This window comes from Pleurodeles waltl, chromosome 1_2 (genome assembly GCF_031143425.1).
Source record: "Pleurodeles waltl isolate 20211129_DDA chromosome 1_2, aPleWal1.hap1.20221129, whole genome shotgun sequence".
Classification (NCBI taxonomy): domain Eukaryota; kingdom Metazoa; phylum Chordata; class Amphibia; order Caudata; family Salamandridae; genus Pleurodeles; species Pleurodeles waltl.
In genome coordinates this window covers 1,301,346,775-1,301,374,611 of record NC_090437.1, presented here as the reverse complement: position 1 = coordinate 1,301,374,611, position 27,837 = coordinate 1,301,346,775, and the positions used below count along the sequence as shown (strand labels likewise).

General features: G+C 45.5%; 1 protein-coding gene across 10 annotated transcripts in view; it reads right to left on the bottom strand.

Moving 5' to 3' along the window:
• Positions 1-27,837, bottom strand: part of DYSF (dysferlin) — a 794,684-nt gene that overhangs the window by 288,318 nt on the left and 478,529 nt on the right. The gene's annotated exons all lie outside the window — the stretch shown is intronic.

The following is a 27,837-nucleotide window of genomic DNA, read 5'->3' as shown; positions in this document are numbered from 1 at the left end:
TCCCTGGATTCCAATAATGATTCAGTGGGGGTCCCGGGGTTCCAGTAATGATAAAGTGAGGTTCCACAGAAGTCAAAAAGTTAGGAACCACTGCTTTACTCCATTAAGTCGTACACAACCAGCAGGGCGGACACAGAACAGCAACTGGCTCCCTTCAAAGACAAGCATTCTACCCCCAACCATCTACATTCCAACCACACATTCTATTCCAAACTCGAGCCAAATACAACACATTCCCCTGCCTATCAATTTCTGAGAGCTGCTCCACTGGTTACCGGTCCGTAAGCATATTATGGTCAAAGTGCTCACCAACCCCTTTACATTAACGGACCAGTTACTTGAATGAGAGGATCAGCAAGTACAGACCTGGTAGGACGCTGTGTTCTAGTAATGCTCACCTATTAACAGTTCCCTGTTTTAGGAAGAAACATAGAGGGGGTGCTTCCTTCATGGACCTGGCTGTAAAAATGTGGAACCAGATGCCTGTCCATCTGAGATCCATCACAGATGAAGGAACCTTCAAAGATCCCTGAAAACCTACTTATTTAAACTTTAACCAAATGTCTTGTACTCAATTGCTTGCACAACCTTCCACCTGTTCTTTTATGCTTAGAGCCGGGACACTCACTGAGTAGCCATGACCTATATACAAGCTAATTATTCATCTTCTCATTCATATGATCAAGACTTTTGTTCTGCCTGTAAGATCTCGCAGGGCTTGTTTGAGCAAACTGAAATAGATAAGCATGTTGGGCCCGGGCAATTCTAAGCAAGGCATCAAAAACTCATCCCATTCCAAAGAATGGTACAGAATATATGCCTCCTTTTAAACACTGAGAAAAGTTGTCAGTCCTCAATTGCATCATCTGTTAAAGCCTCATAAATTACACAGATCATCAGATTCTTGGCTTGCCATGGAACACAGAACATAAGAAGCAGAGCTATCTGTCTGGAAGAATCTACAAACTGGAATGTTCATCAAGCTTAACCTTTCTAGTCTTTTGGAACCATCCACTTGACAATGCAGATTGACTGATTGATTGTATGCACTCGCATAACTTTAGTTCACCCCAAGTGGGACTTTAGGGAACATGAGCTAGTCAGAGTGAGAGGTTGGGGTTTTTATTGGCAATCAAGTGATGGATAACTTCATGTGGGAACCATTGGTGCCTCTTTTCATGGTCCAGCCCCTCTCGTCCAGCCCCTCTCATCCTAGATCCAGGACTGGATTCTAAGGCCACCTACTATAGTAATGTATGTCTTACCTGACAATCAAAGCACAGTTCTTCCAAGAGAAATCCTCCTGCTCTCCATACCATGGGCCAGATTAATTAAGGTTTTGCATCACTCTTGCGTCAGACACGGGAGCGATGAGGGGGGACGCAAAATCTAAATGAGGTTTATCAAGCCATGTAAGGCCACCTTGCATGGCTCTGCATGGCTTGATAAATCACACAAAGCAGAGCAAATCGCTGCCTTGCATTACTCTGCCCTAGTGAGGCATTCTGTGGGTAGAATGTGGGTGTCCAACGCATCCACCCACGGACTTTGGTGCATTCCCAGGTTTACTGTTAGAAGTAGATCTGGGAATGGGTCAAAATCCTACTCCTCCCCAGGGGAGGCGTAGCGAGGAGGAATATGTATATTTCTCCTCATTTTTTCCTCTTTCTAAGTGTGCTGCAGAATGCCTCTCAGGGTTGTTTTTGTGCAGGACAATGCCCCATCCTGCACAGAAACAATCCTGCCTGAAATGCACGCACCCTTGGTCCATGTTGCAAGGGTGCCTGCATTGGCCCTAGGCTGCTAATTGTACACCAGTGCAGGAAGAGGACAGAAATGCACCATATCCTGTTAGATATGGTGCATTCCTGCCCTCCCTTTTTCACGCAGTGCAGCACAGTAAGATGTCTTTCTCCACTGCACTGCATGAAAGTTTGATAAATCTGGCCCCATGTGACACTAGCTAACCTCCATCCTGTTTCAGGTACTATTCAGCCTGTACATGGAGCCTCACAGATTTCTACTGACTGTCAAAGACATAATCACTCCCATCTCAAAGACAATATCCAGATCTATCTAAAGATCACTTACAAGATTGACACCTTAGAACCTGCCTATCACAATTCAAACCTGGATGTCAAGAAACTTCCTCAAACTCAACTCAACAAAAAGAGATTGGGTCCTCCTAACACTTGAAGCCAAAAACAACCAATTCAGATTGCCTAAAAACACTTAACCCCGATGGTTTATCTCCTCAGCACTTTCGGAATATCAAGACCCTAGGCACCCATGTTAACATCAACCTTCCCTTGCAGAAGCTCATCGGCTAATGAGTCAAAGAACGAGCAGAACCAGCTATCGCTTTCTTGCAAAGTGAAGGTCTTCCTTCCGGAATTGTATTATGTTTCGGTATGTTTAGTTTCTTTTCTTTGTAATGTTACATGTGCACGTAGAAGCTGAACGTCATTTGGCCCTTGTGCATTTATTAGTAAATATTAATAGTGCTACCCCTAGAATTCAGAACAGCTGGCCAGACCTTAATCCTTCCCCATCTTGATTTTTTCAGTGTTCACCACAATTTGACCTCATCCCTCGAACAGCTTCCCCCACCTGATCACTGCACTCCAGAAATTCAACAGTTTCATACCCACACTCGCAAAAACTCACTGGTCCCTGGTTGGCCCTCATTCCATTCAAAACCTTCAGCATTACCTACAAGATGGTCCACCTTATCCAGCTGCCAACATCAAGATCTCCAGCAGCACGTGCTACTCCTGGATTAACAACTTCACAAGACTTGAGCCCGAAAATTCAAGTAAGGGTATCCCAGACAATAAGTCCTGTCTTCTTATGTCCCAAGAATATGGAATCTGTCTAAGAATAAGTTGGCATCGCCATCCAAGCATCTCTTGTTTTTCCCACCCAAAGAGTTCTGCTTGTCATCAATTTCTCCAAATACAGAGGGCTGCAGCATGCCTCCTTTGACTAGGCAATATGATACATTCGTTCACCATCCAATAGCAGGGTCTAACTCGGACAGAACATTGGTCCAGGCATCAAAGTCAAAGGGGCTCCCATTAGTGAATTAGATAGCTTTAAAAAGTGGCCCATGTGTGCAAACGAGGGCAGTCCTGAACTTGTCAGGGCACACTGTATTGGTGTTCTGAAAGTATGGAAGGCTGCATGGATTTCTGCTTGCTGCAGGCAATGTTTGTCTTAACAACAGGGAAAGCAACAGTAAAGACTAGTCCAGGAGACCATAAAGCTGGCAGACTAACAGCTAAAAAAACAGCCTACCCTCTGACCTTTCAAACCAGCCCATCGGGCACTGTCTTATAGGCCAGTCCAACCCTGCGCAATAGGACACAAGCAGCTGCCCATAAACATGGAGGACGCAGAGCCCCGGTGATGAAGAAAAACTGCAAACTCTAGACTTTAAGGTTTGTTATAACCTATGATATGTTGAAAGGCACAAGAGGTTCTACATTCAAAAAGTTTTTTGTTCTGTAAGTAGTTTATCTTTCCACTAAATACATCTAGGCAAATGTTCTTTAATATTATGTGAATGAACTTGGAGCAGGCCACTGGAGTGTTTTTTTACTCACTTTGTGCGTATTTTGAAATTATTTCAGGCAGATTGAAAGGGTTTTTTAAATCAGATCTAGAAATAAAAATCAGTGATAGAATATATAATAAATTTATCATTTAGTGGCTCTAAAGTTGGGAATCAAAGAACAATATGGCATGCTGCAGCTTATCACTTGCTAGAACTATCACCTTTGTCAGTGAGAAATGATGAGGACGACTGCCTCTAGTACACTGTCTTTGGACGAATGTCTGGTATTGGAATCCTACCGAAACATCTCAGTTTTGGCTTAGAGGGGCTCCGTAGTATATCTCTCTAGATAAATAGTCACTCTTGATAGCTTCCTGAGTTGCAGCTGGATCCTGCAGGGGTTTTGTAGGTGCTGATTCTTTCTTTGATTAGCACCGCTCTCAGAAGGGATCGTACCATAGTCTATCAGTGTCACCTATAGATAGAGGTCTCGGTTACATGGGGTTCAAATGTAGTTTTTCAGTTCTGATTCCCGGTAGATATTAGAAAGAATCCTTCATGGGCTCCGAAGTGCTGACTCCGGTTGGAGGGGATCCCGTAGTGGGTTCCACGTTCCGCCTCAAATAGGTGCTGCAGTTAGACAAGATATGCAGTGGTTTCTCAGTTCTAACTCTAGATTGAACTTTAGATAAATATCTCAGTCTGAGAGGATCCTGCAGTGGCTCCTCAGTTCTGACTCTAGATAGCTTCCTTAGTTGGAAAGTGATCCTGCAGTTACTCCTCAGTTCTGACTCTAGATAGTTTCCTTGGTTGCAACGTGATCTTGCAGTGGCTCCTCAGTTCTGACTCTAGATAGTTTCCAGTTGGAAAATGATCCTGCAGGGACTCATCAGTTCTGAATCTAGATAGTTTCATCAGTTGGAAAGTGATCCCACAGTGACTCCTCAGTTCTGAATCTAGACAGTTTCCTTGGTTGGAAAGTGATCCCGCAGGGTCTCCTCAGTTCTGGATCTAGATAGTTTTCTCAGTTGGAAAGTGATCCCGCAGTGACTCCTCAGTTCTGAATCTAGATAGTTTCCTCAGTTAGAAAGTGATCTCTCAGTGACTCTTCAGTTCTGAATCTAGATAGTTTCCTCAGTTAGAAAGTGATCCTGCAGTGACTCCTCAGTTCTGACTCTAGTTTCCTAGGTTGGAAAGTGATCCTGCAGTGACTCCTCAGTTCTGAATCTAGATAGCTTCCTTGGTTGAAAAGTGATCCCTCAGTGACTCCTCAGTTCTGAATCTAGATAGTTTCCTCGGTTGGAAAGTGATTCTGCAGTGACTCCTCAGTTCTGACTCTAGATAGTTTCCTCGGTTGGAAAGTGATCCGGTAGTGGTGCCTCAGTTCTGACTCTAGATAGTTTCCTGGGTTGGAAAGTGATCCTGCAGTGACTTCTCAGTTCTGAATCTAGATAGTTTCCTCGGTTGGAAAGTGATCCCACAGAGACTCCTCAATTCTGACTCTAGATAGTTTCCTTGGTTGGAAATTGATCCTGCAGTGATTCATCAATTCTGAATCTAGATAGCTTCCTTAGTTAGAAAGTGATCCGGCAGGGACTCCTCGTGTATAAATTTAGATAGTTTCCTCGGTTGCAAAGTGATCCTGCAATGGCTTCTCAGTTCTGTATCTAGTTAGTTTCCTCAGTTGGAAAGTGATCCCACAGGGACTCATCAGTTCTGAATCTAGACAGTTTCCTCATTTGGAAAGTGATCCTGCAGTGATTCCTCAGTTCTGAATCTAGATAGTTTTCTCGGTTGGAAAGTGATCCCGCAGTGATTCCTCAGTTCTAAATCTAGGTAGTTTCCTCAGTTGGAAAGTGATCCTGCAGTGATTCCTCAGTTCTAAATCTAGATAGTTTCCTTGTTTGGAAAGTGATCCTGCAGTGACTCATCAATTCTGAATCTAGATAGCTTTCTTAGTTAGAAAGTGATCCTGCAGTGACTCCTCAGTTCTGAATCTAGGTAGTTTCCTCAGTTGGAAAGTGATCCTGCAGTGATTCCTCAGTTCTAAATCTAGATAGTTTCCTTGTTTGGAAAGTGATCCTGCAGTGACTCATCAATTCTGAATCTAGATAGCTTCCTCGTTTAGAATGTGATCCTGCAGTGGCTCCTCAGTTCTGAATCTAGATAGTTTCCTCGGTTAGAAAGTGATCCTTCAGTGGCTCCTCAGTTCTGACTCTATATAGTTTCCTCGGTTGGAAAGTGATCCCACAGTGACTCCTCAGTTCTGACTCTAGATAGTTTCCTTGGTTGCAACGTGGTCCTGCAGTGACTCCTCAGTTCTTACTCTAGATATGTTCCTTGGTTGGCAAGTGATCCTGCAGTGGCTCCTCAGTTCTGACTCTAGATAGTTTCCTCGGTTGGAAAGTGATAGTACAGTGGCTCCTTAGTTCTGACTCTAGATAGTTTCCAGTTGGAAAATTATCCTGCAGGGACTCATCAGTTCTGAATCTAGATAGTTTGATCATTTGGAAAGTGATCCCACAGTGACTCCTCAGTTCTTACTCTAGATAGTTTAATTGGTTGGAAAGTGATCCTGCACGGTCTCCTCAGTTCTGAATCTAGATAGTTTTCTCGGTTGGAAAGTGATCTCACAGTGACTCCTCAGTTCTGACTCTAGATAGTTTCCTCGGTTGGAATGTGATCCTGTAGTGGCTCCTCAGTTCTGACTCTTGATAGTTTCCAGTTGGACAATGATCCTGCAGGGACTCATCAGTTCTGAATCTAGACAGTTTCCTTGGTTGGAAAGTGATCCTGCAGTGACTCATCAATTCTGAATCGAGATAGCTTTCTTAGTTAGAAAGTGATCCTGCAGTGACTCCTCAGTTCTGAATCTAGATAGTTTCCTCGGTTGGAAAGTGATCCCTCAGTGACTCTTCAGTTCTGAATCTAGATAGTTTCCTCAGTTAGAAAGTGATCCCTCAGTGACTCCTCAGTTCTGAATCTAGATAGTTTCCTCGGTTAGAAAGTGATCCTGCAGTGGCTCCTCAGTTCTGACTCTAGATAGTTTCCTCGGTTGGAAAGTGATCCCTCAGTGACTCCTCAGTTCTGAATCTAGATAGTTTCCTCAGTTAGAAAGTGATCCCTCAGTGACTCCTCAGTTCTGAATCTAGATAGTTTCCTCGGTTAGAAAGTGATCCTGCAGTGGCTCCTCAGTTCTGACTCTAGTTTCCCAGGTTGGAAAGTGATCCTGCAGTGACTCCTCAGTTCTGAATCTAGATAGCTTCCTTGGTTGGAAAGTGATCCCTCAGTGACACCTCAGTTCTGAATCTAGATAGTTTCCTCGGTTGGAAAGTGATCCCTCAGTGACTCCTCAGTTCTGAATCTAGATAGTTTCCTCGGTTGGAAAGTGATCCTGCAGTGATTCATCAATTCTGAATCTAGATAGCTTCCTTAGTTACAAAGTGATCCTGCAGGGACTCCTCGTGTATAAATTTAGATAGTTTCCTCGGTTGCAAAGTGATCCTGCAATGGCTTCTCAGTTCTGAATCTAGATAGTTTCCTCAGTTGGAACGTGATCCTGCAGTGATTCCTCAATTCTAAATCTAGATAGTTTCCTTGTTTGGAAAGTGATCCTGAAGTGACTCATCAATTATGAATCTAGATAGCTTTCTTAGTTAGAAAGTGATCCTGCAGTGGCTCCTCAGTTCTAACTCTAGATAGTTTCCTCGGTTGGAAAGTGATCCTGCAGTGGATCCTCAGTTCTGACTCTAGATAGGTTCCTCAGTTGGGAAATGATCTTGCAGTGGCTCCTCAGTTCTGACTCTAGATAGGTTCCGGGGTTGGAAAGTGAACCTCCAGTGGCTCCTCAGTTCTAAGTGCAGACAGAGGCCTCAGTTACAAAGATACTGCAGAGGTTTGTAAGCTCTCACTCTAGAAAGTTGCCTCTGTTAGACAGAAGCTATTGTAGTTTCTCAGTTCTAACTCCAGACAGAGGCCTCTGTAAAAGACACTACAGTGGTTTCTACAATATCATCCTAGAACAATGCCTCAGTGTAGGAGGCTGGACTGGCTTGTAGTGAGTACCAAGGGGTACTTGCACCTTGCACCAGGCCCAGTTATCCCTTATTAGTGTATAGGGTGTCTAGCAGCATAGGCTGATAGATAATGGTAGCTTAGCAGAGCAGCTTAGGCTGAACTAGGAGACTAGTGAAGCTCTTACAGTACCACTTAGTGTCATATGTACAATATCATTAGAAAACACAATACACAGTTATACTAAAAATAAAGGTACTTTATTTTTATGACAATATGCCAAAGTATCTCAGAGTGTACCCTCAGTGAGAGGATAGGAAATATACACAAGATATATATACACAATACCAAAAATATGCAGTATAGTCTTAGAAAACAGTGCAAACAATGTATAGTTACAATAGGATGCAAAGGGGACACATAGGGATTGGGGCAACACAAACCATATACTCCAAAAGTGGAATGCGAACCACGAATGGACCCCAAACCTATGTGACCTCGTAGAGGGTCGCTGGGACTATTAGAAAATAGTAAGGGTTAGAAAAATAGCCCACCCCAAGACCCTGAAAAGTGAGTGCAAAGTGCACTAAAGTTCCCCAAAGGACATAGAAGTCGTGATAGGGGAATTCTGCAGGAAAGACACAAACCAGCAATTCAACAACGATGGATTTCCAGTCGAGGGTACCTGTGGAACAAGGGGACCAAGTCCAAAAGTCACAAGCAAGTCGGAGATGGGCAGATGCCCAGGAAATGCCAGCTGCGGGTGCAAAGAAGCTGCTACTGGACTGTAGAAGCTTAGGTTTCTGCAGGAACGACAAGGGCTAGAGACTTCCCCTTTGGAGGACGGATCCCTCACGCCGTGGAGAGTCGTGCAGAAGTGTTTTCCCGCCGAAAGACCGCCAACAAGCCTTGCTAGCTGCAAATCGTGCGGTAAGGGTTTTTGGACGCTGCTGTGGCCCAGGAGCAACCAGGATGTCGCAAATTGCGTCAGGAGACAGAGGGGACGTCGAGAAAGACAAGGAGCCCTCTCAGCAGCAGGTAGCACCCAGAGAAGTGCCAGAAACAGGCACTACGAGGATGCGTGAAACGGTGCTCACCCGAAGTCGCACAAAGGAGTCCCACGTCGCCGGAGAACAACTTAGGAGGTCGTGCAATGCAGGTTAGAGTGCCGTGGACCCAGGCTAGACTGTGCACAAAGGATTTCCGCCGGAAGTGCACGGAGGCCGGAGTAGCTGCAAACGTCGCGGTTTCCAACAATGCAGTCTGGCGTGGGGAGGCAAGGACTTACCTCCACCAAACTTGGACTGAAGAGTCACTGGACTGTGGGAGTCACTTGGACAGAGTTGCTGGATTCAAGGGACCTCGCTCGTCGTGCTGAGAGGAGACCCAAGGTACTGGTGATGCAGTTCTTTGGTGCCTGCGGTTGCAGGGGGACGATTCCGTCGACCCACGGGAGATTTCTTCGGAGCTTCTAGTGCAGAGAGACTACCCCCACAGCATGCACCACCAGGAAAACAGTCGAGAAGGCGGCAGGATCAGCGTTACAGAGTTGCAGTAGTCGTCTTTGCTACTATGTTGCAGTTTTGCAGGCTTCCAGCGCGGTCAGCAGTCGATTCCTTGGCAGAAGGTGAAGAGAGAGATGCAGAGGAACTCGGATGAGCTCTTGCATTCGTTATCTAAAATTTCCCCAGAGACCCTAAATAGCCAGAAAAGAGGGTTTGGCTACCTAGGAGAGAGGATAGGCTAGCAACACCTGAAGGAGCCTATCAGAAGGAGTCTCTGACATCACCTGGTGGCACTGGCCACTCAGAGCAGTCCAGTGTGCCAGCAGCACCTCTGTTTCCAAGATGGCAGAGGTCTGGAGCACACTGGAGGAGCTCTGGGCACCTCCCAGGGGAGGTACAGGTCAGGGGAGTGGTCACTCCCCTTTCCTTTGTCCAGTTTCGCGCCAGAGCAGGGCTAAGGGGTCCCTGAACCGGTGTAGACTGGCTTATGCAGAAATGGGCACCAAATGTGCCCATGAAAGCATTTCCAGAGGCTGGGGGAGGCTACTCCTCCCCTGCCTTCACACCATTTTCCAAAGGGAGAGGGTGTAACACCCTCTCTCAGAGGAAGTCCTTTGTTCTGCCATCCTGGGCCAGGCCTGGCTGGACCCCAGGAGGGCAGATGCCTGTCTGAGGGCTTGGCAGCAGCTGCAGTGAAACCCCGGGAAAGGCAGTTTGGCAGTACCAGTACCAGCTAGTGCCAGGGTGCCAACACACTAAGGCGGTCATTCTGACCCTGACCCATGCCGACAGGCCGGCGGTGCTCCAATGGGGATTCCGACCGCGGCGGTAAAGCCGCGGTCGGACCGGCAACACTGGCGGTCTCCCGCCAGTGTACCGCCGCCCCATTGAATCCTCCAAGGCGGCGCAGCTTGCTGCGCCGCCGAGTGGATTCCGACCCCCCCTACCGCCATCCAGATCCCGGCGGTCCGACCGCCGGGAACCGGATGGCGGTAGGGGGGGTCACGGGGCCCCTGGGGGCCCCTGCAGTGCCCATGCCACTGGCATGGGCATTGCAGGGGCCCCCGTAAGAGGGCCCCTACAAGTATTTCACTGTCTGCTTGGCAGACAGTGAAATACGCGACGGGTGCCACTGCACCCGTCGCACAGCTTCCACTCCGCCGGCTCGATTCCGAGCCGGCTTCATCGTGGAAGCATCTTTCCCGCTGGGCTGGCGGGCGGCCTGAAGGCGGCCGCCCGCCAGCCCAGCGGGAAAGTCAGAATTACCGCGGCGGTCTTTTGACCACGCAGCGGTATTCTGGCGGCCCCCGACAGGCCGGCGGCGACCGCCGCCGGTCAAAGTCGGAATGAGGGCCTAAGTAACTTAGCACCCAACCTTTACCAGGTAAAGGTTAGACATATAGGTGACTTATAAGTTACTTAAGTGCAGTGTAAAATGGCTGTGAAATAACGTGGACGTTATTTCACTCAGGCTGCAGTGGCAGGCCTGTGTAAGAATTGTCAGAGCTCCCTATGGGTGGCAAAAGAAATGCTGCAGCCCATAGGGATCTCCTGGAACCCCAATACCTTGGGTACCTCAGTACCATATACTAGGGAATTATAAGGGTGTTCCAGTAAGCCAATGTAAATTGGTAAAATTGGTCACTAGCCTGTTAGTGACAATTTGAAAGAAATGAGAGAGCATAACCACTGAGGTTCTGATTAGCAGAGCCTCAGTGAGACAGTTAGTCACTACACAGATAACACATTCAGGTACACTTATGAGCACTGGGGCCCTGGGTGACAGGGTCCCAGTGACACATACAACTAAAACAACATATATACAGTGAAAAAAGGCGGTAACATGCCAGGCAAGATGGTACTTTCCTACACAACCCCCCCCCCCAAACGAAGGACAATAAGACTAGCCATGACCTGATGAGTCTTCATTGTCTAAGTGGAAATATCTGGAGAGTCCATCTGCATTGGAGTGGCTACTCCCAGGTCTATGTTCCACTGTATAGTCCATTTCCTGTAGGGATATGGACCACCTCAATAATTTTGGATTTTCACCTTTCATTTGTTTGAGCCAAAGTAGAGGTTTGTGGTCTGTCGGAACAATGAAGTGAGTGCCAAACAGGTATGGCCTCAACTTCTTCAGAGCCCAGACCACAGCAAAGGCCTCCCTCTCTATGGCAGACCAACGCTTTTCTCTAGGGGTCAACCTCCTACTAATAAAAGCAACAGGTTGATCCTGGCCCTCAGAATTAAGTTGTGATAGGACTGCCCCTACTCCTAATTCAGATGCATCAGTTTGGACATAGAATTTTTTAGAGTAACAAGGGCTTTTCAGGACAGGTGCAGAGCACATGGCCTGCTTCAGCTCCTCAAAAGCTTTCTGACAGTTTGCTGTCCATAATACCTTTTTAGGCATTTTCTTGGATGTGAGGTCATTAAGAGGGGCTGCAATGGAGCCATAGTTCTTAATGAACCTCCTGTAATACCCAGTGAGGCCTAGGAAGGCTCTCACCTGAGTCTGAGTGGTAGGGGGAACCCAATCAATAATTGTTTGGATTTTCCCCTGAAGTGGTGCAATCTGTTCCCCACCAACAAGGTGTCCCAGATAAACCACCTTACCCTGCCCTATCTGGCACTTTGAAGCCTTGATAGTGAGGCCTGCCTTTTGCAGGGCCTCTAAAACTTTCCATAGGTGGACCAGGTGATCATCCCAGCTGGAGCTAAAGACAGCTATATCGTCCAAATATGCTGCACTGAAAGCTTCCAGCCCTTGCAGGACTGTGTTCACCAACCTCTGAAAAGTGGCAGGTGCATTTTTCAATCCAAAAGGCATTACAGTGAACTGGTAATGTCCTCCAATGGTTGAAAATGCAGTTTTAGGTTTAGCATCTTCTGATAATTTGATCTGCCAATACCCTGCAGTCAAATCAAAAGTGCTTAGATACTTGGCAGATGCCAGTGTATCTATGAGCTCATCTGCCCTGGGTAGAGGGTGAGCATCAGTTTTGGTTACCTGGTTGAGACCTCTGTAGTCTACACAAAACCGCATTTCCTTCTTTCCATCTTTGGAATGGGGTTTTGGTACAAGTACCACAGGAGAAGCCCATGGACTTTCAGAGTGCTCAACCACTCCCAGTTCTAGCATTTTCTGCACCTCTTGCTTTATGCAGTCCCTGACATGGTCAGGCTGCCTATAGATCTTACTTTTGACAGGTAAACTGTCTCCAGTATCTATAGTGTGCTCACACCAAGAAGTGGTACCTGGCACAGTAGAGAAGAGTTCAGAAAACTGACCCAGGAGATTAATGCAATGGTCTTTCTGCTTAGCAGTAAGACAATCAGCCAAAACTACACCTTCCACAAGAGCATCTTGTTCTGTGGAAGAGAAGAGATCAGGTGGAGGATCACTGTCTTCTTCCTGTCCCTCATCCGTTGCCATGAGCAGGGTGAGATCAGCCCTGTCATAGTAGGGTTTCAGGCGGTTGACATGGAGTACCCTAAGGGGACTCCTGGCAGTGCCTAAGTCAACTAAGTAGGTGACTTCTCCCTTTTTTTCAACAATTGTGTGGGGTCTACTCCATTTATCTAGGAGTGATCTTGGGGCCACAGGCTCCAAGACCCACACTTTCTGCCCTGGTTTGTACTGAACCAAAACAGCCTTCTGATCATGCCATTGCTTCTGGAGCTCTTGGCTGGCCTGAAGGTTTTTGCTGGCCTTTTTCATATACTCAGCCATCCTTGATCTGAGGCCAAGTACATAATCCACAATATCTTGCTTTGGAGCTTTTAAAGGTTGTTCCCAACCCTCCTTGACAAGTGTTAGTGGACCCCTAACAGGGTGACCAAAGAGGAGTTCAAAGGGGCTGAAGCCCACTCCTTTCTGGGGTACCTCCCTGTAGGCAAAAAGGAGGCATGGTAACAGGATATCCCATCTCCTGCGGAGTTTTTCAGGGAGACCCATAATCATGCCTTTGAGAGTTTTGTTAAATCTCTCCACCAGTCCATTTGTTTGTGGATGATAGGGTGTAGTGAACTTGTAAGTCACACCACACTCCTTCCACATGGCCTTTAAGTATGCAGACATGAAATTGCTTCCCCTGTCTGATACTACTTCCTTTGGGAAGCCCACCCTAGAAAATATTCCCAGGAGGGCCTTTGCCACTGCAGGTGCTGTAGTGGTCCTTAAAGGAATTGCTTCAGGATATCTTGTGGCATGGTCCACTACCACCAAGATAAACCTATTGCCTGAAGCAGTAGGAGGGTCAAGGGGGCCAACTATGTCAACCCCTACCCTTTCAAAGGGAACCCCAACCACAGGCAGTGGAATAAGGGGTGCCTTTGGAGTGCCACCTGTCTTGCCACTGGCTTGACAGGTTTCACAGGACTTACAAAATTCCTTTGTGTCCTCAGACATCCTAGGCCAGTGAAACAAGGGGACAAGTCTGTCCCAAGTTTTCATTTGTCCCAGGTGTCCAGCTAGGGGAATGTCGTGGGCTAGAGTTAGGAGGAACTTTCTGTACTCCTGAGGAATCACTAACCTCCTGGCAGTTCCAGGTTTAGGATCCCTTGCTTCAGTGTACAAGAGGTTGTCCTCCCAGTAAACTCTGTGAGAGTCACTGACATCCCCATTAGCCTGTTTGACAGCTTGCTGTCTTAGACCCTCTAGTGTGGGACAGGTTTGCTGTGCCACACTCAGCTCCTCCCTGGCAGGCCCCCCTTCACCCAAAAGCTCAGCAGTGTCTGCTTCCAGCTCCTCTGGTGTAGGTTCTGCACAGGGTGGAAATTCTTCTTCCTCAGAAGTAGAATCCACTGTAGAGGGAGGGATAGTAGGAAGTGCTTTACTTCTACTAGCCCTAGCTTTAGGGAGCTCTTGGTCCATTGTTCCAGGATCCAAGCTTCCCTGTCCTTTTTGCTTTTTGGCCTGAGCCCTGGTTAAAGCAAAAATATGCCCTGGGATGCCCAGCATTGCTGCATGGGCCTCCAACTCCACATCTGACCAAGCTGATGTCTCCAAATCATTTCCTAGTAGACAGTCTACAGGTAAATCTGTGGCTACCACAACTTTCTTTGGACCAGTAACCCCCCCCCCAGTTGAGATTTACAACAGCCATGGGGTGGCTAAGTGTGTTGTTGTGAGCATCGGTTACTTGGTACTGGTGACCAAGTAGGTGTTGTTCAGGGTGGACCAGTTTCTATATGACCATAGTCACACTGGCTCCAGTGTCCCTGTAGGCCTGAACCTCAACACCATTTATTAGGGGTAGCTGCTTGTACTTATCCATATTAAGGGGACAAGCAACTAAGGTGGCTAAATCAATAGCCCCCTCAGAGACTAATATAGCCTCTGTGGTCTCCCTAACAAGACCAACCCCAACTAAGTTACCAATAGTGAGCCCAGCTACTCCCTTGGATTGGCTATTAGTAGGTTTGCTCCCACCACCACTGCTATTAGTAGGGACACTAGGTGTAGCAGTAGGGGTTGTAGTGGTAGGAGGCTTGGTGCTTTTCCTTGGACAACTGGGATCTGTTGTCCAATGGCCTTTTATTTTACATAAATAGCACCATGGTTTCTTTTCCTTGTTTTGATTAGAAGAGGATTTGGGCCCACCACCCCCACCAGAGTGTTTTTGTGGGCCTGATGAAGACTCATTTTTAGATTTGTCCCCACCCTTGTCAGAAGACTTACCATCCTTCTTCTTGTTGCCATCTTTGTCACCCCCTGTATGAACTTTTCTGTTCACCATTGTTCTGACCCATTTGTCTGCCTTCTTTCCCAATTCTTGGGGAGAGGTCAGATCAGAGTCCACCAAGTACTGGTGCAACAAATCAGACACACAATTATTAAGAATATGCTCTCTCAGGATCAAGTTATACAGGCTGTCATAATCAGTAACTTTACTGCCATGTAACCACCCCTCCAAGGCCTTCACTGAATGGTCAATGAAATCAACCCAGTCTTGTGAAGACTCCTTTTTGGTCTCTCTGAACTTTATCCTGTATTGTTCAGTGGTTAAGCCATACCCATCCAGGAGTGCATTCTTAAGAACTTTGTAATCATTAGCTTCATTTTCTTTCACAGTAAGGAGCCTATCCCTACCTTTTCCACTAAATGATAGCCATAGGATAGAAGCCCACTGCCTTTGAGGGACATCCTGTACAGCACAGGCCCTCTCAAGTGCAGCAAACCACTTGTTAATGTCATCCCCCTCCTTATAAGGGGGAACTATCTTGTGCAGATTCCTGGAATCATGCTCTTTTGCAGGATGACTATGGGGAATACTGCTGCTGCCACCATGGGTTTCTAAACCCAGTTTCTGTCTCTCCTTCTCTACTTCTAAAGTCTGTCTATCCAAATCCAGCTGTTGCTTCTTGAGCTTCAGTCTGGTTTGTTCCACTCTCAATCTATTGAGCTCCCTTTCTAACAATCTGTCATCAGGGTGGGTGGGAGGGACATGTATTGAAACAGAAGTATGATGAGAATGGACAGAAGGAGACCTGTCCCTTACAGAGGGCACCCTAACAGCTTGGCTAACAGAAACATCATTTCTACTGTGATGAGAATGAATGCTCTTGCTATGATGTGAGACAACACTATCTGTATGGTGTGACTCAACATCAGTATCAACTATGCTAGACTGTCTAGTAATGGGCAGGCTTGGAAGTTTCTTTCCTGAATCTTTTCCTGGGGGAGTCCCTGGATCAGATTGGGAACCATTAGCTACTTTTTCAACAGATGGGGCACTTTTAGCCTTATCTTGTTCTCTAAGCATGTTAAGTAACAATTCCAAGGAAGGATTCTTCCCTACACTCAAACCTCTTTCTACACAGAGACTCCTTGCTCCTTTCCAGCTAAGGTGGTCATATGCAAGTTTGGACAGATCAACATTTTGGCCTGTGCCAGACATTTTTCGAAAGAGTTAAAGTGATACAAAAAGGATAAAAAGTTTGTCAGAGCTTTTTAGAAAGACAGAGAAAAAAAACTTTTTAAACTTTTAAGAACTTTTTAGAAAGTTAGAAGTACTTTTCAGCACTTAGAAAAGAGTTAAAAGAGGAAATGCAAAACTTTTTGGTTATGTGTATATACACTGAACTTTTTTTGTATATTTTTCTCTTATGAAAAGTACAATGACAAGAGTGGTAAGTAGTCTCAAAGCACTTATCCCACCGCTGCACAACCAATGTAGGAGGCTGGACTGGCTTGTAGTGAGTACCTAGGGGTACTTGCACCTTGCACCAGGCCCAGTTATCCCTTATTAGTGTATAGGGTGTCTAGCAGCATAGGCTGATAGATAATGGTAGCTTAGCAGAGCAGCTTAGGCTGAACTAGGAGACGAGTGAAGCTCCTACAGTACCACTTAGTGTCATATGTACAATATCATAAGAAAACACAATACACAGTTATACTAAAAATAAAGGTACTTTATTTTTATGACAATATGCCAAAGTATCTCAGAGTGTACCCTCAGTGAGAGGATAGGAAATATACATCAAAATATATATACACAATACCAAAAATATGCAGTATAGTCTTAGAAAACAGTGCAAACAATGTATAGTTACAATAGGATGCAATGGGGACACATAGGGATAGGGGCAACACAAACCATATACTCCAAAAGTGGAATGCGAACCATGAATGGACCCCAAACCTATGTGACCTCGTAGAGGGTCGCTGGGACTATTAGAAAATAGTAAGGGTTAGAAAAATAGCCCACCCCAAGACCCCGAAAAGTGAGTGCAAAGTGCACTAAAGTTCCCCAAAGGACATAGAAGTCGTGATAGGGGAATTCTGCAGGAAAGACACAAACCAGCAATGCAACAACGATGGATTTCCAGTCGAGGGTACCTGTGGAACAAGGGGACCAAGTCCAAAAGTCACAAGCAAGTCGGAGATGGGCAGATGCCCAGGAAATGCCAGCTGTGGGTGCAAAGAAGCTGCTACTGGACTGTAGAAGCTTAGGTTTCTGCAGGAACGACAAGGGCTAGAGACTTCCCCTTTGGAGGACGGATCCCTCACGCCGTGGAGAGTCGTGCAGAAGTGTTTTCCTGCCGAAAGACCGCCAACAAGCCTTGCTAGCTGCAAATCGTGCGGTAAGGGTTTTTGGACGCTGCTGTGGCCCAGGAGGGACCAGGATGTCGCAAATTGCGTCAGGAGACAGAGGGGACGTCGAGCAAGAAAAGGAGCCCTCTCAGCAGCAGGTAGCACCCGGAGAAGTGCCAGAAACAGGCACTACGAGGATGCATGAAACGGTGCTCACCCGAAGTCGCACAAAGGAGTCCCACGTCGCCGGAGAACAACTTAGGAGGTCGTGCAATGCAGGTTAGAGTGCCGTGGACCCAGGCTGGACTGTGCACAAAGGATTTCTGCCAGAAGTGCACGGAGGCCGGAGTAGCTGCAAAAGTCGCGGTTTCCAACAATGCAGTCTGGCGTGGGGAGGCAAGGACTTACCTCCACCAAACTTGGACTGAAGAGTCACTGGACTGTGGGGGTCACTTGGACAGAGTTGCTGGATTCAAGGGACCTCGCTCGTCGTGCTGAGAGGAGACCCAAGGTACCGGTGATGCAGTTCTTTGGTGCCTGCGGTTGCAGGGGGACGATTCCGTCGACCCACGGGAGATTTATTTGGAGCTTCTAGTGCAGAGAGGAGGCAGACTACCCCCACAGCATGCACCACCAGGAAAACAGTCGAGAAGGCGGCAGGATCAGCGTTACAGAGTTGCAGTAGTCGTCTTTGCTACTATGTTGCAGTTTTGCAGGCTTCCAGCGCGGTCAGCAGTCGATTCCTTGGCAGAAGGTGAAGAGAGAGATGCAGAGGAACTTGGATGAGCTCTTGCATTCGTTATCTAAAATTTCCCCAGAGACAGAGACCCTAAATAGCCAGAAAAGAGGGTTTGGCTACCTAGGAGAGAGGATAGGCTAGCAACACCTGAAGGAGCCTATCAGAAGGAGTCTCTGACGTCACCTGGTGACACTGGCCACTCAGAGCAGTCCAGTGTGCCAGCAGCACCTCTGTTTCCAAGATGGCAGAGGTCTGGAGCACACTGGAGGAGCTCTGGGCACCTCCCAGGGGAGGTACAGGTCAGGGGAGTGGTCACTCGCTTTTCCTTTGTCCAGTTTCGCGCCAGAGCAGGGCTAAGGGGTCCCTGAACCGGTGTAGACTGGCTTATGCAGAAATGGGCACCAAATGTGCCCATGAAAGCATTTCCAGAGGCTGGGGGAGGCTACTCCTCCCCTGCCTTCACACCATTTTCCAAAGGGAGAGGGTGTAACACCCTCTCTCAGAGGAAGTCCTTTGTTCTGCCATCCTGGGCTAGGCCTGGCTGGACCCCAGGAGGGGAGATGCCTGTCTGAGGGGTTGGCAGCAGCAGCAGCTGCAGTGAAACCCCGGGAAAGGCAGTTTGGCAGTGCCAGGGTCTGTGCTACAGGCCACTGGGATCATGGGATTGTGCCAACTATGCCAGGATGGCATAGAGGGGGCAATTCCATGATCATAGACATATTACATGGCCATATTCGGAGTTACCATTGTGAAGCTACATATAGGTAGTGACCTATAGGTAGTGCACGCGTGTAATGGTGTCCCCGCACTCACAAAGTTCAGGGAATTGGCTCTGAACAATGTGGGGGCACCTTGGCTAGTGCCAGGGTGCCCTCACACTAAGTAACTTTGCACCTAACCTTTACCAGGTAAAGGTTAGACATATAGGTGACTTATAAGTTACTTAAGTGCAGTGTAAAATGGCTGTGAAATAACGTGGACGTTATTTCACTCAGGCTGCAGTGGCAGGCCTGTGTAAGAATTGTCAGAGCTCCCTATGGGTGGCAAAAGAAATGCTGCAGCCCATAGGGATCTCCTGGAACCCCAATACCTTGGGTACCTCAGTACCATATACTAGGGAATTATAAGGGTGTTCCAGTAAGCCAATGTAAATTGGTAAAATTGGTAACTAGCCTGTTAGTGACAATTTGAAAGAAATGAGAGAGCATAACCACTGAGGTTCTGATTAGCAGAGCCTCAGTGAGACAGTTAGTCACTACACAGGTAACACATTCAGGCACACTTATGAGCACTGGGGCCCTGGGTGACAGGGTCCCAGTGACACATACAACTAAAACAACATATATACAGTGAAAAATGGGGGTAACATGCCAGGCAAGATGGTACTTTCCTACACTCAGCATGATCGGACCTATAGTACGGTCTCAGCTCCAACTCTAGATGCAGGTTCCAGTTAGAAAGAATCTTAAAGGGTTTTCTCTGTTCTGACTCTGGATAATCTCCTATAGTAGAAAGAGATCATAAAATGTTTTCTCAGTTGCTTTTCAAAAGGATTTCCCGTGTGGCTCTGCGCAGACAGCCCCACCAATGGGGTAACAAGGCCATAACTGCACTGCATTGGTTGTACCGAAATGTAAGTAAATGAGATCCTTGTGTGCAGACTGTCGACCACCAGGGCTCTACAATCATGGATGACAGTGAAATAGCCCGGTCTGTCCTACATGTTACTCTACACTGTATTCTCAGACAACTCCCTTAGCTCCTGACACATTGGTCTGTTTCATGGATTATCCCCCAGTGAGGCGCCTCTTGGATGAGGAGAGAATACTCCTCTAGGGCAACATTACCAGTAAGGAATTTGCAGGGGCTTCGGGTTGATTACAGAATGGCTGGACCCTGGACCCCAACAGGTTCCCAGACACATTTTTGGAATGCAACTCATCAAAGCTGATTGACCCACTTGTGGGTGCAGAGATGAAACCACTAGATTGTGAGGAACTCCCATTAGACTTGCGGCGGATTGAGATAGTTATGATTCACAAGGACTCTGACCAAAGCCCTAACGAATCGATTATTGAAGTTATGATTGTCACTAGTCCAGTTGGAAGAATCAGGATTATGCCAGGAAGGGGCACTACACACAACATAAGGCATCTCCACCGCACCTTAACCCTCACAGACATCTTAGATCATCCTCTGGCATTACTCACGGTTGCCTTTGAGAAAGCCTTCAACTCAGTTGGGTGGGATTATTTGTTTACTTTATCGCAGAAAATCAATATTGGTCCCAAATTCATTAGATTTGATTAACTGTTATAAAAAGACCCGTGGCCAGGAGTGAGGGTCGGTTGCAAGGGATCTGACCCACTCCCAGTGAAATGGGGCAGCAGTCAGGCCTGCCCTTTGTGCCCTTTACTCTTCACTATAGCGACAGAGCTGTTGGCGCAATGGAAAAGGGTTGCTGGTCAATTAAGGGGTTTTGATTGGGCTCTGGGGTTCATGGAGAGAGTGACCTTATATGATGAAGTCCTGCTGTTTTTACGGGAGCCTGAGCGGTCTGGCCCAAGGGTCCTCTAGATCATTTGCATATTTGGAGAGTTAATGGGACTCGAAATCAACAGGGTGAAGGCGGCATACATCAGGCTGGCATTAGGCTACAGGATCTTAGTTGGCTCCAAAAGATAGCTTTAGGTACCTAGGGGAAATGACAACCTAGGGTAAAAACTTTGGTCCAGAAATTGACAAGTTAGTGATTGATACCACGGTTTGGGCTTATTTGCCATTATGCCTATTAGCACAATGGTAGCAATGCCACACTTGTTGTATCAGTTAAAGAACTTTCTCTACAAGAGACTCCATACTATTTTTTTAACAAGGATTAACTCTATGCTGAGGGACTTCCAATGGAATGAAGGTTTTGCCAGAATAGCTCTGACCATATGTTTTAAGTTCCCATACGATGGAGGGTACCGACAGCGGACATTAATTGTTAATACAGATCGGCTCATCTGACAATCTCAATAAGTGGTGGCAAGTCACACACGGAGATCATGTAAAGGAACCAAACAACCAAGGATTGTAGTTGGAAACGAAAACTGAACAGACTCCACTATAGTCGAGAAGGAGGCTTAGTCAGGTCTGTGAACTGCAGGTCTGAAAGGAGGCAAGATGCTATTGGTATTTTACGGCTGGAAGACATATTGGCTGGCACATTGATACGATCCTTCGCAGACTTGCAGGAAGACTATGAACTCCACAAAAGTCAGTTCTTCCATTATCTCCAACTCTGCTTTGCGCTCACTCCATACACAGCTGCTCTTCAACCCACTGGAGGTCAAGTTATTGATGGGGGGATTGAAGGAGCACAAAATATCGCAAGAATACCACTCTTTAGTTATAAACACCCCAGATACCTTTGACCAGCTACGTCATGCCTGGAAGGGAGACTGGGGAACACTTTCTGATGAGGACCGACAGGAAGTGTGGGACGCCCCCCCCGAAAATAGGCCACTGCCTCTTAATTCAGAGATATTCTATTAAAATGTCATGATTGCATTTAACTTGTTAGAGACATATTATGGCGATTTGACCTCATCACCTCCCCACTTTGCCTAAGATTTAAGACTCATACTATCAACTTCAACCACCCAGTATGGAACTTCAGTGTAATTAGACTCTTTCGATAAGGGATCCTTGCCACCCTGTGTGAGTTGTTGGGGTGGAGATTGCCTGAAGACCCTAACATGGCCATTTTGCACGTAAGCGCCAATCTGGACTTCGCCAGATATAAAATGGCACTTTTGTGGCTGCACAACATATTACAAAAGGAATATTACTAGACACTGGAGGGCTGCCAATCTCCCCGGCTAGAAGCTTGGCAAACGAAAGTGGTCCATTGTCTGAGCCTGGAGGGATGGATTTAAATCCTAGACAGATGTCTCGCTTAGACACTGTGGATTCTCAGTTTTGACTTCTGACTCTAGAAAGATGGCCCTCGCTTGGACGATGCTACAGTGGCTTGTCAGTACTGGCTCTTCCCTGAAGGGATGTCATTTTATGAAACTATCCCCAACGAGGCACTGGCGTCTTCAGAACTTGGCAGCACTCAAGACAAGTGAAAAGGCGGATGCTGAGTCATCTGGTTAGACTGTTCCTTCCCCTGGCAGCAAACTACCGCACAATCCAATTTGACTAATTCCACATAATGAATACTGAATCAGGAAGGGTCGCTGGCATTAACGACTTCTGTAGAAATGCAGTAGAGGACTTTACCGCTAGTTGAAAACAGACTGAATAAATTGTGCTACAGAGCTCTTTCAATCTCTCCACACTGCAGATCATGCTGAGCAAAGAGAAACCTCAGCCAACATTTCATTAGGCGGAACCCCAAACATTTACTTCGACGGCAGCCCACACCAATTCATTATAAGAAAGCCTAATCCTTCATAAAAACCGCTCTTAACTTCAATTTACACCAGATCCAAACATGAATATGGATGTACAATTACAGGTAGGAAATTACCCATGAGGAATACCGGGCTTTAGCAAAATATGAAGCTGGCATTTTACAGGTGTTTCATTTCGGCAGAAAGCTTTTTGCTGTGTTTTGAAATGGATAGGGCGGTGGATTTCCCCTTTTCACTTCCCTCATTCCTTCTTCCAGCTTCTGTAAAGCTGAATAGAATCCACCTTTCCAAACTTCTCAGTAGTTACCCACTGAGACTAGGTCCGTGCTTACCAAAAGATGAATATGTCTTTTCTTTAATAATGGGCGATAAATGAACAAATGAGTAACTGCACGTTTTTGTAAACGTATACAATTTTGGAAATTATCTGTATGTGTATGTACTGAAATCTACGACAATCACAGGTTTATGTGCACATTCCTAAACCTGAAGGTTTTCCGCTGATAAAAAACCTTTGGTTCACGATTAAATTTTATAATTTACAAATCAACAGTACACTTTTCCTACACTATCCCTTCCCCTCTGACCATATTTAATATTTGGATGTGTAGGTGCTGATCACAAAGGGTAACAAAAGGAGAGAGTGGTAAGACGCCCCTTATCAAATACAACAATCAATGAAAGCAAGCTAGTTACTAAAGTTCAAAATCATCAGATGCCCCTCACTTACGTGAGTAGGGAAACCTTTTCAGTTTTTAAAAGAACCCTCAACCACTAACATCAGTTAATGGGTTCCCAACCGAGGCGCCTAGCACATCTGGGGGTGATACGACACCTCAATTACAGCAGAGCAGGTTTTGCAGGGATCAGTGAATTAAAATTACCTCAAGGTTGCCCACAATTCAAGGCAATTTTAATAATAGGAACTTTGAGTAAGCTTAAAATGATTGGTGGGTGTGATGTGAGACAGTGATGAGCTATCACCTCATAGGACCTAGACCCTTACCCAAGGTTCACTGTAAAACCAAAACCCATTCCACTGTTATCCAGGCGGCGGAGCACACCCAGATGCGGTGGGCATCTCAGGTAGGAACCCTATGGTGAAGCATGCCGTTAACTGATGTTAGTGGGTGGGGGTTCTTTTATCAACCTAAAGGGTTCCTTACTCATGTAAGTGAGAGGCATCTCAAGATGGTTTGAACTTTGGTAACTAGCTCTCCTTCATTGATTGTTGTAGGTGCCTTTTACACCAACTATGCACATTTATGCCTGTCTGTTTTGGAAGAATGGGTAGAGTTGCAAATTGGGTCCAATAAGTATTTGGTAGATTTGTGACTACCGATAAAGCTACAGCTTGGTGCATGTTGGTTACGTTCTAACTTGACACATACACCTCCTCATAAACACCCATCTTTCAACTCAAACACTGAACTTATAACATTTGGAAATTGTACTACACTTGTGGATCATTCCCGGTGATAAGTGGAATTTGTGGTCAAAAATACGTGGAAACCTAAATCTATGAATCAGCATTGGAAGTTTGTGACTCCAAATTCAACCCATTGTGCACCTAAAAAGAATAAAAAAATAAATGTTTTGTTAATTAGCAAGCTTGTTTTTAGTCAAATGGTTCACCCAAATTTTATAGCACTGTATGCTCAAAAACCAAGTATTCCCCTCTATATTTGAGTCCTTTTTTCTGCATCATAATTACGCGCTATGCAGTGGAAATGTACAAAAAAAACATGGCGCCCCTCAGTAGAATGCCCATGATTTGCATCTCCTGAAAACTAGGAACTTGAAAAATCCTAATTCTATGAGAAGAATTGGGCATAATTCGTACATTTGCAAATCGGACTATTGAAAAGTATGATTTTGTTTAGAATGTACCATTTATGTTCAAAGGAAAAAGTCAATCAAAGTCAAGTCAATCTGTGGATATTTTTACAGCATTAATAGGCGAAAAAATCTCCAAAGGACACTCTACTTATTGTGCAAGTTTCCTCCCCCTCATCCCCTATTTTCTATCCCACTTGATTTACAAAGAATATTGCAAGATTTGTGGCACAAAAACAAAAAAAAACTAAAAAGTTAGCAAGTATTTTTACAGCTCTGCATTTTTTTTTGCATGCGAAAATATGAGTATACTTTCCCGCCAAAACAGGAATTCAGAAAGGTTTTGCAGGACGCTGGGAATGCTGAGGTGGCTACAGTTTTCCAGGTGAAGGTTTTTAAATGCCCGAGGGTCGCAAATCTGCGCCAATCAAGATGCAGATTTACATGTTATTCTAGGAATTATGTTGAATATTCACAACTGAGACTATTTTGATTACAGACGTTCAGTATTTGAAGCAAGCAGTTAGAGTTGTGTCAGATCCCATAAGGAATGACATTACAATGCAATCTAGCTGGGGATTAGTGAGAAAAGATAGAACAGATATTTCAAATTTGGTGGGAAAAAAATAAATATGAAAAATAAGGCTAGGCCAAACACAAATTTGGGGAATTATTGATTAGTCTCAGCCTTATGCTCAGATTTTCCACAAGAAGCATGCATCCCATTGATCGGGAAGGAGATTGGGATGCAAAGAGTAGATACCTGAGTGCCTTCTTAGCTAATTCAATGCCAAACCTTAGGCTAGATGGTAATTTATTCCACGATCAATGATGATACAGTCAGTGGTGTCCAATGTGTAGTTTCTTACGCATCAGGGAGCGAACCCTTTGTGTCTCTTTCTGTTCATCAGGATCAAGGACCGTGGAGTTTGTGATGTCACAACAAAATCCATCTTTAAGAATCCTCGGGGTCTCAACATGGTTGAATCAGTCCCTGCTGTGGAGGGTGATGGCAATGAGGTGCATTGAATTGTCCTCCCCACACCGTTGCCTACTCGTGTTGCGAGTTTGTGCTCTCGTGTAGTTACACTCTGGAGTTTGGCTGCTGGAATACTTTTGCTTGTGGGCCCACTCTGTCACTCAATAACAACTTAACCTCTCACCTCCCCTAACTTTTTCTTAATTGTGCACTCCAGTCTATTATTGATGGTTTGGTTTTTGCCTGAGAAGGAAAGATCTGAGACCTGTCTCTACACACACGGCCCAATATTTGGCCTTGCGTGTTACCCCATTATCCTGTTCAAAGAGAGGATTAATCAGACGTCTTACGCATACTCCATGACTGGCATCTGCTCACATCTCAAAGGAAGAGGATGCTGGAGCCATCAATTTCCGGGTTTCTTCTCAGGGCTGCCCCTTTAGCTACATCTTCAGCATTCCCTTCTGAGCCCTTGAAAGGCGCACCCTTCTTATCACTCTTCTTGCTGTCTGAGATAGGCACAGATTTTAAATTATCTTTATTTTCTTCTCTAGCAGTTTTCCTTATAATTGATAAACTTGTGACTCTGTGCAATTTCTAAGGGGAAATGCTGCGAAGTGGTAGTTCTTGACCATGCATCACCTCTGCCAGACCAAAATGCAAAGATTTATACGTGCCAAGCCTCTTACCCTAGAATGTGCTGCTTTTTTGCATTTTTCTTGCTGTATTTTTTTGTTTCGAGTCTGATGAGGTTGCTGGGGTGTTACGTAGTCCATCAGAGGTCTTTATCTTGCTTTCCAGATATGGTGATGTGCTTGAGTCTACCACTTCATTGCTGATTCAACTAACTCTGAAAGTGATGTGGGCTAATAGAGGGACCCAGTGAGGATGTCTGAGGGTTGGTGATATTCTGTCAAATTTCCTGAGGCCTTGATCAGTAAGGCTGTGGCTGAACAGCACTCTTCAAAGGGTTGAACGTGAGGCGAGGACCCATCAAGGTTCACTGCTGAAACCTTACTCTGCACGGATTCTTGGTCATTATTGCTGGTGATAAGCACAAACTTTGGCTTCATGAGACTGAGCTTCAACTATCTTAGATGCCCCAATTCATTATTTCACCAATTAATTGTCATATCCTGATGTGAGATGGGAGTTGTTGTCACATTATGGATCCAGAAGGTGTCCATGTACAATTGGAAGATTACTGGATCTATGATAGAGCCTTGAGGGATCCTGCAAGTCCGGTTGATCAGATGATACCTGGACGTGCTCATCTGGATGAGCTGGGATCTATTGTTCAGGCAGGGCATGAACCACTCAAGGACAATTTCATAGAAGCCCATTCTTGAGTAGAGGGTGTTGAGAAAGATTTGAGGACAACAGTTATAAAGATTGTTAAGAGGCTCTCTACAACAGCCTATCACATGACAAACATGAATTAAATCAAAGCCGTAGAGCCGATTGCAACGACATAGTTGAATTTTTGTCTACTAGCACAGTGCTGCCTCTGAATGCTTCTCCCTATGACTGAAACCAACTTGATTTTCACATGATTTTTTTCCCATGGTTCCAAAAGTTGTGTCACCTACTAAACCATTCTACATTGAGATGAACCTTGTTTCCTTCACAGTGTTCTGAGGTGACAGCAATGCTTTTCTTAGGTTTAGTTAAGTGCAGTCGATTATTCTACTGGTGGCTGCATTTATTTGAAGTAAACTCTTTCTCGGGGCTCTAAGGGATATTCTTTGAAAAGCTTCTGCACTCAATGCCATATGAAGAGGGAGGTAATCTTTATAGGGTCATATTTATACCATCCAAAGTAACATCAACCTACCATATCTAAGGTAACATACACCACGTAATATATAGGATGTAACATTCATTCGGTACAGTACTATAGATTAAGACAGCAAAGTGTGTTAAGTGCTTGCTGATGAGATCTTTGTGCAACCGAGTGGACGATTACATTTTGTAACTGTAACATCGATTACTTATGAAATACAGTATCTCCCATCCTATTCGTTTAACTAGAAAAATTGGGCCACTCATTTGTTTCGTTCTAAAATTGTCACATTCACATTAAATTAATATTTTTGTTATATCCTTTTTTTGGTGTACAGTGCTCCTTGCTCTGTGGCAAGATTAGGTCATTTGATTAAACCTGTTACATAACTCTTTGGCATGCTCCAATAGCCAATCCTCCTCATCTGGAAAGTGTGCACTAAACATCAGAAAGACAGTAATCAGAGAGGATGTCTATGCGGATAGGTCCATTAAGACAACTCAGTAGAGATACAGACAGATAGAGACTACTGCATCCAGAGACAGGTGCACCCATAGATGTGAAGATACTGTGCATCGCCTAAATCAAACTTAAATAACTCCATTTGTGCAAAAGGCCCCACATGCGAAGAACCTGCAGCCAACAAGCTGGTGAAACAAGTGACCAAATTGACAAAACCACAACACTAGTACACCAAACCACACATCCAAATGACTGCTTACAGCCTCTGGAACCCACACATCCCTAAATAAATGAAGACAAAGTGGCTAAAACTGCCCATCACCCCAGAGACCCACCCTACTGAAAGGCAAAGTTTGCTTTGGTTCTTGACAGGTCCACATTACAAACCTGAACACTGGTTCACTTTGGTAACACTAACAATGTGGTGCATATAGAGTTTTTCTAAATATGTGACCTAATAGTACATTCCACTTACAATCATTTAGATGTTGCTTCGCCTTTATTTGACATGTGTGCTGC